Here is a 14,761-nt window from a genome sequence, read left to right as displayed (position 1 = left end):
AAAATCAGTGAAGATACATCACCACGGATTACCTCCCCGACCGTTCCAGATGCACTTTTCGGCACCATTCCCCTCTAAAGGGTCTATTTATTTATAGGTGAAAAGTTCTAGGTCCTGCGAAAATGGAAATTTTCGGTGGATTTAGGACTTTTTCCTTTTTAACAAAAACCTGATTAAGTGAAGACTACTGTCGGCAATCGGTGGTGGTGGCCTCTGAGAAAGCTGTGAAGCCTATTTGCCATTTACAGTGGTGACGGCAAAGGCTCCGCAAAGGGAAAAAAAAAATGCTTTATTTAAATAATGCATTTTTCCTGGAGTTTAGTAAAGTTATTGAGAAGGGGGGGGGGGTGTTTTATTTCCATTTTTTTAATATCTTTTCTTTCTTTTTTTCAATTAAATCTGGGACTCAAATCCCAAGTCAAGGGCTTGCAGTTCCAGTCTACCTTAGAGGCAGAAGATTTTATGTTGTGGCTCCTAGTTTTTCCAGTTTGTAATCTTTTCTTAATGAATCTCTTTGTGCCTGCTTTAAAGAGCATTGTCCGCCTGGACGCTGCCGTCTCCCGCTCAGAAAATTGGCATTTTCTAAAACGCCCATCTGACACTGCCCATTAGTGTGGGATTATTACGGCTCATGGAGCGTTTGACAAGCACTTTCCCAAAAGAACCGAGTCCAGAAATGTAATTTCATTCTAGCAACTGTTTGCATTAAAGTTGCTGCTGATTATACTTGGCCTGACCCCTCCTTTATGGGCATAAGCTTCTGCCCCAGGGGCCGTCACTCATTTCTAATTTGCAGATTGCAACTTTTCCGAAGAAAAATGGAAAAACATATTTCAGTCCTTTGAAACTCCTGCAGGTGGTTTGTCTATAACAACCTTCATCCTCCTGATTCTTGATTGCTGAACGGATTGTCTGATTCTTTGCAGTGATAACACCTCTCGCTCTCACCAGCGTTATATATTGTATATTAACAAGTTTCACACATATTTCTCGACCTCAGTTGACACTGTCTTCGCCTATCTGCTCACAGGGTATCTCCGTCTGTCTCCACTTCCATTCCCTTCAGTGCTCAGCAATATCTAACATCTGCTCCTTTGTCTTCAGCAGTTGTTAAATAAGTTTGTATGTTTACACTTACTCAGCTGATATTCATCTTAACAGACAGACATGGTAACAAGTCTTGACTTTCTCTATTGTTAATGAGATGAAGTGCGGAAAATGTACCCTTTCAGTGATGAGTGCACTAAACTGATGTAATATTTGCAAATACTTGGAGATTAATTCAAGATAAGTTTGATGACAGATTGCAAGGAAAAGCAGAGCTATTATCTGGTTTCCACAATACTTTGGCCGCACAGGAAATGTAAATGTGAGGCTAGAGTGCTTTATTTTTATATAAGAATAAATCAGTTTTTTCATTAAATGCAACATGGTGTGCATATAATATATTGTATAGTTATATAGAAAGAGCAGAAGTAAGTGCCAGTGTCACGGTTCTTACGAGGAGACTCGGCAGATGTAGCGAAACCAAGAGATTCGAACAGTTTGGCACTACTCCAACAGGGCGCGGAGTCTAACGAGGAGATGGTGTTCACCAGGAACCGCCGCAAAGCGGTATGGGCTTAGCTGCGTCTACCTCGCAGGTCGCGGTCCCTACTAGAGCACTGTACGGAAGTCCCTGGGAAGACTACAGGCAGTAGTACCATAGGAAGGATGGTCAATACGATAAGTAATGGCAATGAAGATAATGCAGATCGGTGTAACTCTGTAAACCACTATGTGGTGAAAGGTTCAGGAGAATGAGCGTCAGCTCTAAAGGCAAATGTAGAGGAGTTGTCTGCAGATGAGCGTCAGCTCTGCAGGCCACTATGTGGCTGAGAGTTCAGTAGAGTGAGCGTCAGCTCTGCAGACCACTATGTGGCGGAGAGTTCAGTAGCGTGAGCGTCAGCTCTGCAGACCACTATGTGGTGAAAGTTCAGGAGAATGAGCGTCAGCTCTGCAGGCCACTATGTGGCGGAGAGTTCAGTAGAGTGAGCGTCAGCTCTGCAGACCACTATGTGGTGAAAGTTCAGGAGAATGAGCGTCAGCTCTGAAGACAAATGTAGTGGAGATGTCCGAAGATGAGCGTCAGCTCTGCAGTCCAGAATGGAGGTAAATAGCTGGAAAGTAACAGGAAGCCACTTCTATCACCAGGAGGTAACACAAAGAACAGGCACTGAAGATAGAGAGGAGGTGCCTTTTAAACTTGCCGCCAGGGAGAAGGGCCAATCAGCAGTGAGCAGGGAAATAGTGTAATCAGAATAGTGTAATCGCCAAGATGGCGGCGCCCAGCGGGAAGCAGAGCGCCGATGACAGGTAAGTCTGCTGGGTGTCAGGTGCGCTGCCTGAACACCCGGCGCGTGATAGCCAGAAAGTAGTAATCAGCTTTAATTTAGTTTAAATAGAGTTAAAAATTGTACATGGTAATAATGGGTATTGTTATGTATTCTCCTTGGACAATTGGGAAGAAACCCAGTCACGAAAACTCCCACAATGTCACTCATGTAGACTGCAGAGTAAATGCTATGGTGGGTGCCACTCTTGATCTGGTTATTTCCATGGCTCGATCTTGGCACATCAAGCTGTGCACCAACGCATTTCATCACTTGAGACTTCGGTATGGGAATGACTTGATGTACACTGGGCTGGTTTATCTTGTAACGAGCCACCAATCTGAGCAATATGGGTGACTAATTACATGTACAGTCGCTAGACAGCACGGTAGCACATTGGTTGGCATTGCTGCCTCACAACACTGGAGTCATGAGATCGATTCAGACCAGAGCCCTATATCTAAGTGGAGTTTAAATGTTCTTTTTTGCGTGGGTTTGCTCGGGGTGCTCCGGTTTCTCCCCACAGTCCAAAAATGTATTGATAGGTTAATTGGCTTCTGACAAAATGGATCCTAGAACGTGTGTGTGCAGTAGGGGGTTTAGAATGTAAGCTCTGATGGGGAGTGGACTGATCTGAATGATTACCTATTCTGTGTACTGCGCTGTGTAATATGATTGATGTTATATAAATAAACAGTAATAATATATAGTGTCAAAAGAAGCAAGCAACAAAGCCTCTAATACATATTGATACAATGCATATGTAAATCAAACAGCATTAGACGTATAATTAAATCTTTGCATAAACAAGTATTTACAATTCTCTTAGATCTATCATTGTGAATATTCTATGGAACACGCAGTAAAGAGCGTTCTGTCAATATCTTATATATTTGCTGTATTTGTAGATCTTCCCTCTGGGAGACAGAGAGGTCTACAAAGTTAAGGTGATGCAATTTGAATCATCACAGCCTGCACACTGCCATATCACTCTCCACGCGCTAATTCACTATGACGTGATTCCCACCATTGCGTATCGGGTGGGTGGAGCTTAGTCACAGGTCACAACTGTTGTGCAATGACTATCACTCAGCGGTGGGTGACTGAGATGACACGAATGGCATTCTTGTGCCCTCGTCCCCGCTCACTTCTCTCATCATCTGGGAGAATAGCAGACTTACTTGGGAGTCTTGGAGCCCCACAAGCACTGCACGACTCTTGTATGTATATAATATACCTTCCAACCGTCTAGATATTGGCGGGATACCCTGATTCTCGGGCTGCAAAATGGAAAGTGCTTAACCAAAAGTGGGCTGAGTTTTATCTAATGTTGTGCATTCGTGGGTGGAGTTTGTCAAAATAGGGCCTGGGTTTATTTTGTCACAATTTTGAGGAATCTAAATATCGGGAGGTATGATGTAACTGATGTGTCTATTAATCTAACGTTACATTCTAAGTGCATTCATTCATACCTCCCAACTGTCCCGATTTTCGTATGCTGGTAAAGGGGTGGGGCATAACAACAATTGGTGTGGATTTATACAAACTTAAGCATTTGTGGGTGGGGTTTGGCTTGAATTGAAGCTTTGCTTATATTGTTCCAATTTTGTGATTTTAAATGATGGGGGAGGGGACTATTTATTTAGCATAAAACATAAAAAGAGTTATGCTTAAAAAGCAATGTCTGTTTAAAACACTAAAATATACTCTCTATATATATATATATATATATATATATATATATATATATACACACATATATATATATACACACATATATATATATATACACATACAGTACATGCAGACATTTTTATATGATCTTCCCCATAGATACGAGTATGCATTATTGATCGTATTGTTACTAGATAAATAGTCTTTAGACACTGTTATTTGTATAAATTTGGTCCAATTGTCACTTACATATAATAATATCCAGATTTAAATATTATCATTTTTTTTTTGTTTCCATTAGGAGAGACCCTATTGAGTTACATTAGACTCTAATGGGTTTTCTGTTCCCTAAATACAGCACTAATAGAGTGAGTATAAATCTGGCCTATTTGTAGTGTACAGTGCGTCCGGAGAGTATTCACAGCGCTTCACTTTTTCCATATTTTGTTATGTTACAGCCTTATTCCACAATGGAATAAATTCCCTTTTTCCCTCAAATTCTACACACTTTACCCCATAATGACAACGTGAAAATATTTATGAAACATAAAAAACTAAGAAATCACATGTACATAAGTATTCACAGCCTCAATACTTTGTTGATGCACCTTTGGCAGCAATTACAGCCTCAAGTATTTTTGAATAGGATGCCACAAGCTTGGCACACCTATCTTTGGGCAGTTTCGCCCATTCCTCTTTGCAGCACCTCTCAAGCTCCATCAGGTTGGATGGGAAGCGTCGGTGCCATTTTCAGATCTCTCCAAAGATGTTCAATCAAATTCAAGTCCGGGCTCTGGCTGGGCCACTCAAGGACATTCACAGAGTTGTCCCGAAGCCGTGACTCCTTTGATATCTTGGCTGTGAGCTTAGGGTCGTTGTCCTGCTGAAAGATGAACCGTCGCGCCAGTCTGAGGTCAAGAGCGCTCTGGAGCAGGTTCTCATCCAGGATGTCTCTGTACATTGCTGCATTCATCTTTCCCTCTATCCTGACAAGTCTCCCAGTTCCTGCCGCTAAAAAACATCCCCACAGCATGATGCTGCCACCACCATGCTTCACTGTAGGGATGGCATTGGCCTGGTGATGCGTGGTGCCTGGTTTCCTCCAAACATGACGCCTGGTATTCACGCCAAAGAGTTCAATCTTTGTCTCATCAGACCAGAAAACTGGAAATAAAAAAAGGCCATTTAATCAGCCCTTTGGAGGATCTAAAGAGTATGTTCTGATCTATATATATCGGTAATAGATGGAGATCTTCAAACTTAAATAAATCTGAAAATGCTTCAAAATCTGTTTTTGCTTGTGAGTAGTTTTCACCCTCGGAGCTGGTCTCTAGTATTCCCTACTGGGCAACCTCGGGGTGATCAAAAACCAGGAATCTAAATGCTTAATTACAGTATATACAACTTTCATCATAACCGGGATTTATAAAATCATCTTATTCCTGTTTGTGAGTCAGTTCACTGTAACTTTACTTTACCAGGTTCATCAGTAAACTGCGGGATTCTTTCTAAAATGTTTTCTTCCAGCAACTTGTGAGCTCCGTTTTGAAGCTGTTCTTATTAATAATACAGATTTCCTACTTGTGTCTTAGCTGCTTATATTATTTATACATTTCCCCATCCGTCTCCTGAGTAACTGGTGTAACCGAGCCTGTCTTTAGTCCTCTTTGGGGACAAGTGGGATTCCGCTCTCTGTGTACAGTCACGCCTGATAAAAACAGACTATTAGACATCAAAGCGGATGTTTAATGAGGACAAAGAGAGTGTGCTTGATTCTGCACATCATACTGCGCTAAACGCCTGCTTGCATTCCGTGTCCTCGCTGCAGAGAGGGTAATCGACGACTCAATAAAAACATCAGGTATATTGATCTGACATTTTAAGATTTTAAATGCCCCTGTTTGCCAGAGAGGGTTTCCTGTTGATATTCTGATGAGTTGAAAATGACTGTATAATTAAGAGAGGAACCCACAAACTGCAATATTCTTTTGTTTCCACTCCAAAGACTATATTATATAAGGTGAATTGCTAACAGAATAAGAGCAACATTAGACCGCCAGTTTTCTCCATTTTTCGGACGCAGGCTGGCGTAAGTGCCATATTCGGGCTAGTCTGCGTAGATCATAGTTGCCAACTCCCGGAAACTTGTTTCCAGGAGAGGGGGCGAGACTGGAGGGCGGGAGGGGGCGGGGCGAGGCCAATCGCGTCATTTTGGCCCCGCCCCCCACAAAACCCGTAATTTGGGGGGCGGGGCCAAAATGGCGCGATTGGCCTCGTCCCCTCCCGCCCTCCAAAATGGCGTGATACACCGAGAATCGCGTCAAATGACGCGATTCTCTGTGAAATCCGGGATGCGGGAGAAAGGCCTTCTACCCCGGGAGCCCGGGAGACTGACCCGAATTTCGGGAGTCTCCCGGACTTTCCGGGAGAGTTGGCAAGTATGGCGTAGATGCACATGCATTCGCCCTCTTTCAGGGCATGTGCAGACGCACTACGCCAAGTGCCGTACATCCCACTCGTCACCAGCCCCTAAAGGCTCTTTCGGACGCAAGTATTGATAGAATTTGTGGCTGCATTCCACATGCAACCAAAGTGCTGTCAAAACCGTGCAGACATCGGCATCATTGCTAAGGGAAGAAACATGGAAATGTTTTTTTATTATTATTATTTTTGAGTATATAAAATGCCCATAAATGAAAAAGATATTTACTGAATTGGATTTCAAAAGAAAACGCTATCTCTCCGCACGAAAGGTGGAGAATCTGGCCCAGCGCTAAAGAGTGAAAGTCGTGAACCAGTCAACTGAAACCGCTGGTCTTGAAAGGGTTAAACATGGGTAACTCACCTTTGCCCTGGGAAAGTGGCTAAACACAGCGGAGGCAGCCATCTTGGTTGCTGAGGCAATTTTCAGACTTGGTTCATCAGGAGATCACAAAGGCATGAGGCACAGAGAGGTTGGTACGCTGTGCCTCATGTCTCGGTGATGTTATTGGTTCCTAACGAACGGACAGACTGCCTACTCACGAACATTGGTTCCTCGCACAGAAGTCTCCGCTATAGTTAGGTGACAGGAGCACATTAATTGCAGCGGGCTGTGAATAATTGAATCGCCCCCAAAATAAATTTGATCAATGAAATATCCTTAAGCTGTCAGAATAAATAGAATTCTGACTGTTTCAGAGATCTCCCGTGGAGACGCTTTGGATTAGGGTTCACTGATGAAGAGCGGTGTCAGCAGGCTGAAATCACTAAGATGAAGTGAGCGTTAGACCCGTGTGTTCCGGCAGTCAGCGGATGACGTGACATCTATCAGATGCAGCATCTCTGCAGTCTGCAGGTAGCAGCGTTTCTATGGTTACTGAGGATGGGTCGTACTTTCCATTCCTTATCCCAGCTCATTTATTTCTTGCCTGTTTCTCTTTCTCCTATACATAAAAGATGACACCACCGAATCTTTAGGGGTTGCCATGGCCGTCCTGGTGGGGCGGTTGGGCCGCAGCGCACGTGAGGACATCTCGCTGCCTCTTTACACAGCCGATAACAGAGAAAGTAGCTGAAGGAATAGATTGCGTCCGTGCTGGGACGACGTGCCCGATTTCATCCTGATATTTGCAGCCTCTTGTTAATGCTCGGAAAATAAATAAGAATATTTTGCTGAACTTGCTCTGCACTATTTACATTCTTTTTCAAGAGAGGTTCTCAAGAGCGTTATCCAAAATTTGTATAAGAAGGGTCAACCGCTAAAACAAATACAGAGGGTGCTTGATCTCAAAACTGAAATGGAGACATATAAAAGAGGACACTTGTCCATGAGAGAGGCATCTGTTTATCTGCATGGTAAATCATCATCATCATTTATTTATATAGCACCACTGATTCCGCAGCGCTGTACAGAGAACTCACTCACGTCAGTCCCTGCCCCATTGGAGCTTACAGTCTAAATTCCATAACACACACACACACACAGAGAGAAAGAGAGAGAGAGAGAGAGAGAGAGACTAGGGGCAATTTTTGATAGCAGCCAATTAACCTACTAGTATGTTTTTGGAGTGTGGGAGGAAACCAGAGCACCCGGAGGAAACCCACGCAAACACGGGGAGAACATACAAACTCCACACAGATAAGGCCATGGTCGGGAATTGAACTCATGACCCCAGTGCTGTAAGGCAGAAGTGCTAACCACTGAGCCACTGTGCTGCCCTAAAATACATACCTTCCAACATTTCCGGTTGGAAATTCACTTACACTACAAAGCCACACCCTAATACCATATCTATTACAGGTGAGACCACGCCCCTTTATTGTAGGTCCTGTTCCTTTGGGTGCTGAAAATCAAGACCTTTGCCTCGAAAATTGGGAGTGTTCCCCGGTTTGGGGATACTGAGTTAAAACAGTTTCACCTTTTGCTGACTGGGGGTTGTCACGATGAAGTGTTACGATTCTACATATACTGAGAGCAAAGGAAGAGGTGTGCTTTCCTCTGATTGTCTATTGTGTAAACGTTATGTGCAGACAGGTCAGTTAACCACCCCCTGTCCTCTTCTCCTCCAAAAGACCACCCTATGAATGCTGTGCATACCAGCGGCAGGTGCGCCCAGCATCCTTTCGCCATGGGACATACCTCCCAACGTTGCAGCCTGATCGGGACAAAGGTAAATCGGTATGTTGTCCTACTACAGATTAGGGATAGAAAAGGTACAAGTGAGGGATATATAAAGACTGTGCAAATGTGTTCAGTGATACCCACTGGGAGGTCATTTACAAAGACGGCCCATTGCACATTTAATCTGCAAATACTTTTGTGACATCATAACCCTATACCTCTATGGGACCACACCCTATTAGACGGTGGCTGTTACTATTTCAGCCATCCAGTAGTTGGTTCTCGCCATAGTTTCCCCACAGTTTTATCCAGTAAAGAGAATGATTAGAGGTCATGTGTTTGAAGCCGTGCTGACCTCACGGTGTGGTACAAGGTATATCAGATCTGTAGATCACCCTGAGATATCTGCCACCACATAGGTTGTGTAAGTCTGGGTTTTAACAAACAGTAAATCCAAATCCTCATCAAGGCTTTGATTGGGTGGATGGTGGGCAGGGATCGTGTTGGGAGGTATCTCCCAGTGCAATAAAATACAGGTACATATATTTGGCATATGACACAAAGACAGCTCCAACCCCCCTCTTTCTTTGCAGTTATATTATGATCATCCTCCCAATTCTCCAAATTTCGGGTGGATTTTCCCAATTTTTTAACCCCAAAAGGAGCGCAGTTACATCACTGTTATAAATAATACCTCCCAGGATTCCCAAATCCTGAAATTTGGTAAAGGTAATCTCATGGGACAACACAAAACAGACTTTACGTACACCATTACCACTTCCATCAAAAAAGAAGGTAATTTGAGCCAAGCAAAGATAAAACAATGTACCTAGTTAAAGTTGCACGAGGTCACCTACATACTACTAAACTAAAAGGCACCCTAAGGCGGTAAAACCTCTTGAATCAATTCCTGTTTTCGGTTTCGAGTTACGTGAACCCTTCCACCTCGTCTTCTTCTGCACAAATGTAAATTACATTGATTCTCGGCTGTCAATCTTCTCCTTCTTCCTAAATGTTTCTTCTTTAAGAATTCATCACGTCTGAGGGCTGGAGTCATGTTTGGAGCCCCTAGCGCTAACAATAAGAAGGGATCATTTCTCCAGCAGTGATTTGCAGATCTATTGAGCGGCTCTTGTGGATGTACAATATAATTACCGGGCGCCTCAATCCAGATGCAACGGGACGGTGACATTTCTTTCTCTACAGGTTGCAATTGATCTGGTGTGCAAGTGGCATAATGTATCCCTTGGTCTGTTGACTAGGAGAATGTAGAATGAGTGTCTTACTGTGCATGCCGTAAATGTATGCAATGCGCTAATGCAGAATAATACAGACTAGACCTCTATTACAGGTGTATTTTTATAATGCCAGAGAAAATCTAGATGCCGTTTCTTCCACACACCTCTTTTCTGCGTCACAATCACACAAGACTGGTGGAGCACGATGGGACTTGTAGTTCCACAGTCCCTGCAACATCTTGTCATGCACGTCTAGTTGCTCTACAATAACGATTGTCGATTGCCGTAATGTGGTTCCAAAGCACAATGTGATTTAATAGCCAAAAGTAGCAGAATAACAATCAGAATAAAATATGTACAGCCGTTACTTATCGCAGGCGCCCTGAATCCAGTGTACAGTCATTCAGGTCTGAAGGCTGTGGTCAAGTAGACAGACAGACTACTAGGTCCAGAGCTCCTACTTATATACAGTCAGTGAATACAGTGAAACAATGCAGATGATGTGGTTTGCTTCTATTGGTCCAGGCTTCAGGAGGGTCTAGTGTAATGCAGGTCATAGGCCAGTTCAAACGAAAATATCCAAAGGTGGGGGTCAGCTCTCCATCATCATCATCACTATTTATTTATATAGCGCCACTGATTCCGCAGCGCTGTACAGAGAACTCATTCACATCAGTCCCTGTCCCCATTGGAGCTTACAGTCTAAATTCCCTAACATACACACACAGACACATACAGAGAGAGAGAGAGAGAGACTAGTCACTAGGGTCAATCACATGTAGCCTATTATTTACCTACATACTACGCAGTGCTTTACAGAGAAAATTTAATCATTCACCTCAGTTCCTGCCCCAGTGGAGCTTACAATCTATACTCCCTACTACACACACAAAGGTTACTTTTGTAAAAAGCCAATTAATCTACTAGTATGATTTTGGAGTGAGGGAGAATGGCAACAGAACTGTACTATATTGCAATTCAACCATTTTTTCGACATGTGTGGGTAATAGTTATTTTCATTACAGTCAAATACACCAGCAAAATCTAATAACAATCTGAAGGTAAAAAGGAATCATTCAAAATCGATGAGATTGAACCTAATTAAAGTGCGTATATTGTAATCTGCAATTAAAGTCCAATTATCCTACAACTGCCCTACATTGTGCATGCAAATATCTTTCAGCTCTGTCAGATGAAAATCGCCCTGTGAGTGAAGCAATTATTCATTTCTTGGTGACGGTTCTGATGAAAAACTATTTGGTTATTAAAAATGCAATTCTAACACGTGTCTTAGTTATATACTGATGTGATTCCTCAAAAGGAAAAAATGGTGACAAATTAAGGCATAGTTGGCTGAATCAGGATTTGTCCTGATTTTTGTTTTCCAAAATGTTGGGGCATATAAAATAATGTTATTCTATTCCGAAGGAACTCTTCACAGTTACAGTTTCAGGGGAAACCACATCACCAGTGTAAGATCTTTTATACACTGCGCTTTTCCTTATATATAGACAAAGCAGTCAGGGCCTGAGATATATTGTTTGTTTGTCCTTGGATAGAAGGGAAAATAATGCACTTGTGGGTGATAGGTGTATTATCTGATCCACCAACAGATGGCAGTATATCTCCATTTTCTCCTCCCTGTGTCCTGTATTCAGTAATAAGGATTTGCTCTCTACTATCTCAGTGGAAGAAGAACTGAAATCATTTAACACACATGGATTTGCAGTAAATATCCCACATTCACATTGTATTCTAATGTATAATCTAGAAACTGTGATAATTTGCTGGGATGGCCAGGTTTAGAGATGTACAGTACGCGCCATTCATAAGTACGGCTGATGTTAATTCTGTTATTATCTAAATGTTAAGGCCATTAGTTATTTTTCAATAATTTTATTTCCTTGCATTTATTAGCATAAGCAATGCACAATGGGATAACCAGCATACAGCAATACAACAGTGACATCTAGTGGCCAAATTATCATAGAAAGGTGATATCGAATTTGCTTTTAAAATATGCATTTACCAAAGACCATAAACCATTCAAAACAATATAAATTTTATTTGATAACATGATGCAAGTTGGACAAATATACTATGAATGAATCAGTTATTTGTTTTCATTTGTGACATAGTCCATGCATAGCCAACCTGTGGAATTACAGCTGTTGTGGAACTACAAGTCCCAGATTTATACTAATTTATACTTGTCCTTATAGTGGCAATCTGTGGCTTTCCAGCTAATATGCAACTACAAGTCCCAGAATGCCCCCAACTTAGTCTTAGTATGCTAGTCTCTGCTGGGATTTATAGTTCAACAACAGTCGGAGAGTCACAGCATGCTTACATATGTACTAGAGTGATATAATTCAATCTGATTGGTTGGGATGAGTTTTGCAAATTTTGTTATTAACATATCCAAAAATAACATTTTATTTTATTTTTTTAAATAGTGATTTACATTCACATTACAAGGGAGATTTTAACTGACGGCATACATAGTGAAAGTAATAATGTATATATGCAATGCAAAAATTGACCGCGTTTCAAAATAGGCTGCGACATGCAGTAAGTACCATCTGGTCTCGTTATCAGCACTAATAAAGTTATTTAGGATATTTAAACCTTTTATCTACTACTTTGCACTCATTTGGAACAATAAATGATGCAGACCCCCCCTAAGTGTGAATGTCTGACCTGTGACAACCTCATGCGTCGGCTCAGATTAGTCCATAGAAGTTCTCTGTTCACACAATCTGCTCTATGAAATGCAATTAAAAGGGATTGTTTTACATGATTAAAATAGAATTACGAGGAGCAGTCAGAGATTGGATCAGGATATAACAGGAATTTAATATAAATATGACACCTAAAGACTTTTCACTTTCAATTCAGTCTCTCCTACTCGCTTATCCTCAAGCGCCTGTCGAAGGAGGACTCATTGGTCTTGAGTCATTAAGGAAAGTAATGCAAAAAAAAGGAGTAACTTTGCACCTTGGCAAAACCATGTTGCACTGGAGGGGGAGGTAAGTTTAAAATGTGTTGGTAGATTTATAGTTGGGATAGGGCATGTCCTAGATCAACTTTATATTTCAGTGTACAAATAAGCTATCAAGTATTTGTGTGCTACATGAAACAACAGGCAGTATTTAACTTATGTGCAAAATAAAAAACTAATTTGCACCCCTTGCATTGTAACATGGTTTTGTCCAGGAGAAAATGTACTTCTTTTTTCGCCTTAAATTTTTTAATGACTGAGGCCCATTGCCTTCAGCCTTTATATGGGAATACATCAAGTTCATGTTTTCTTTTGGCTTTGGAAAACAACTATTCTTTTAAAATGAATTACATTTCATACCTGTCCCTGTAAAAACCTGATTTTGTTCCGTCAGTGGGTAAGGAGCCCTAAGGAGTTGTGCACCTTCATACAACCCCTGCTTGTTAGTTACACCTCCTCTAATGCACTCCTTCAGTAGGATGCCCCCTTCTGGAATTCCCCATCATTGCAAGATGCTTTTGCAAATGTTTAGTGCCAGAAAATGTAATCTAGGAAACAGGTCAAGAACAGGGAATATTAAACAGGTCTGTCGGCTCCAAATCTACTAACAATTGGGTGTTAATGTATCAAGCTGCAAGTTTCCGGCGGATTTGAAAAGTGGAGATGTTGCCTACAGCAACCAATCAGATTCTAGCTGTCATTTTGTAGAATGTACTAAATAAATGACAACTAGAATCTGATTGGTTGCTATAGGCAACATCTCCACTTTTCAAACCCAACGGAAACTCACAGCTTGATACATTTATTCCCTGGTGTATGTTTGGCAAATCCACACCACTCAACAATACCGATATGAGTATCTCAAAAAGCAACAGAGCTTACATCGAAGTAGGCGGGGATTTGCCAATAGTGGGTGTGAATGTGGGCACTTTTGGGTGGATCGGAGAAGGTGTTTGGGTGAAACAGAGGTGGGGCGTATATGGTCCTAATTTTCTCTTTTTAAATGTTGGAAGGTATGCAAATCTATGAGATAATTTACTTTTAAATTTGACTAGGAATTTACCAATCAGTTTCTTTTATACTTGCCAACTTTTCCTCGTTGGCTTCAGGGAGATCCCGGGGGCAGTGGGTGTAATGTACAGAACGAGTGTCCAACGTATTCAGGAGCCATGTTTACTATAAACCCCACCACCTTATCCCTCCACGTCCTGCAGCTGAACACCCAGAACTCTTTGGGTCTCTCCTGGCTGTCGGCACTACATAACCTTACCTATAAGGAGTGGAGCGGACAGATCTGGTTAATATTCCTGGTTCTGTACTTATTACCTCCATCTCTCCATCACCCACTCCCCTTCCCCTCCTCTTCATCTCAGCCCCAAATGACTCTCTCTTGCCTCTGACACTGAGCGTGGACATCCTAATATAGAGAGAGCGGTATTACAGGGAGTTTAATCCAGGTTTCAGGAGCAAATGATTTCTGGCAGAATGAGATGTGTCACACAGAATAACAGAGCTCTCTCTCACATTGTCGGCTTTTCTCCGACTCTTTGGCTGATTTACAAAATCTCTCAGAAGCTTTTAGCTAAAAACTTTCTGGAGAGTTTGTACTTTTGCTCTCAGACAAGAGGTATTCTGCAGCAACTTCAGGAGGGGATAAGCTGCAAGGGTGAAAGGGCGTGCTGGTACTTGTAGTTCAACAACAGACAGGGAGCCGCAATTTGCATACAGAAAACATTGTGGCTGTACTATGTATGCATATTACCAGCTGGGTTCTTTTACTTGCTTTCAGAGTCCACTAATTATGGTGGAGATTTGACTGTAGCGTCAGAGTAGCGCAGGATTCAAACAAACCCGCATGGTCTCGTACGGGTGC

This window comes from Mixophyes fleayi, chromosome 8 (assembly GCF_038048845.1).
Source record: "Mixophyes fleayi isolate aMixFle1 chromosome 8, aMixFle1.hap1, whole genome shotgun sequence".
Classification (NCBI taxonomy): Eukaryota; Metazoa; Chordata; class Amphibia; order Anura; family Limnodynastidae; genus Mixophyes; species Mixophyes fleayi.
The sequence above is the reverse complement of the archived record's forward strand: the minus strand, read 5'-3'. Positions refer to the sequence as shown.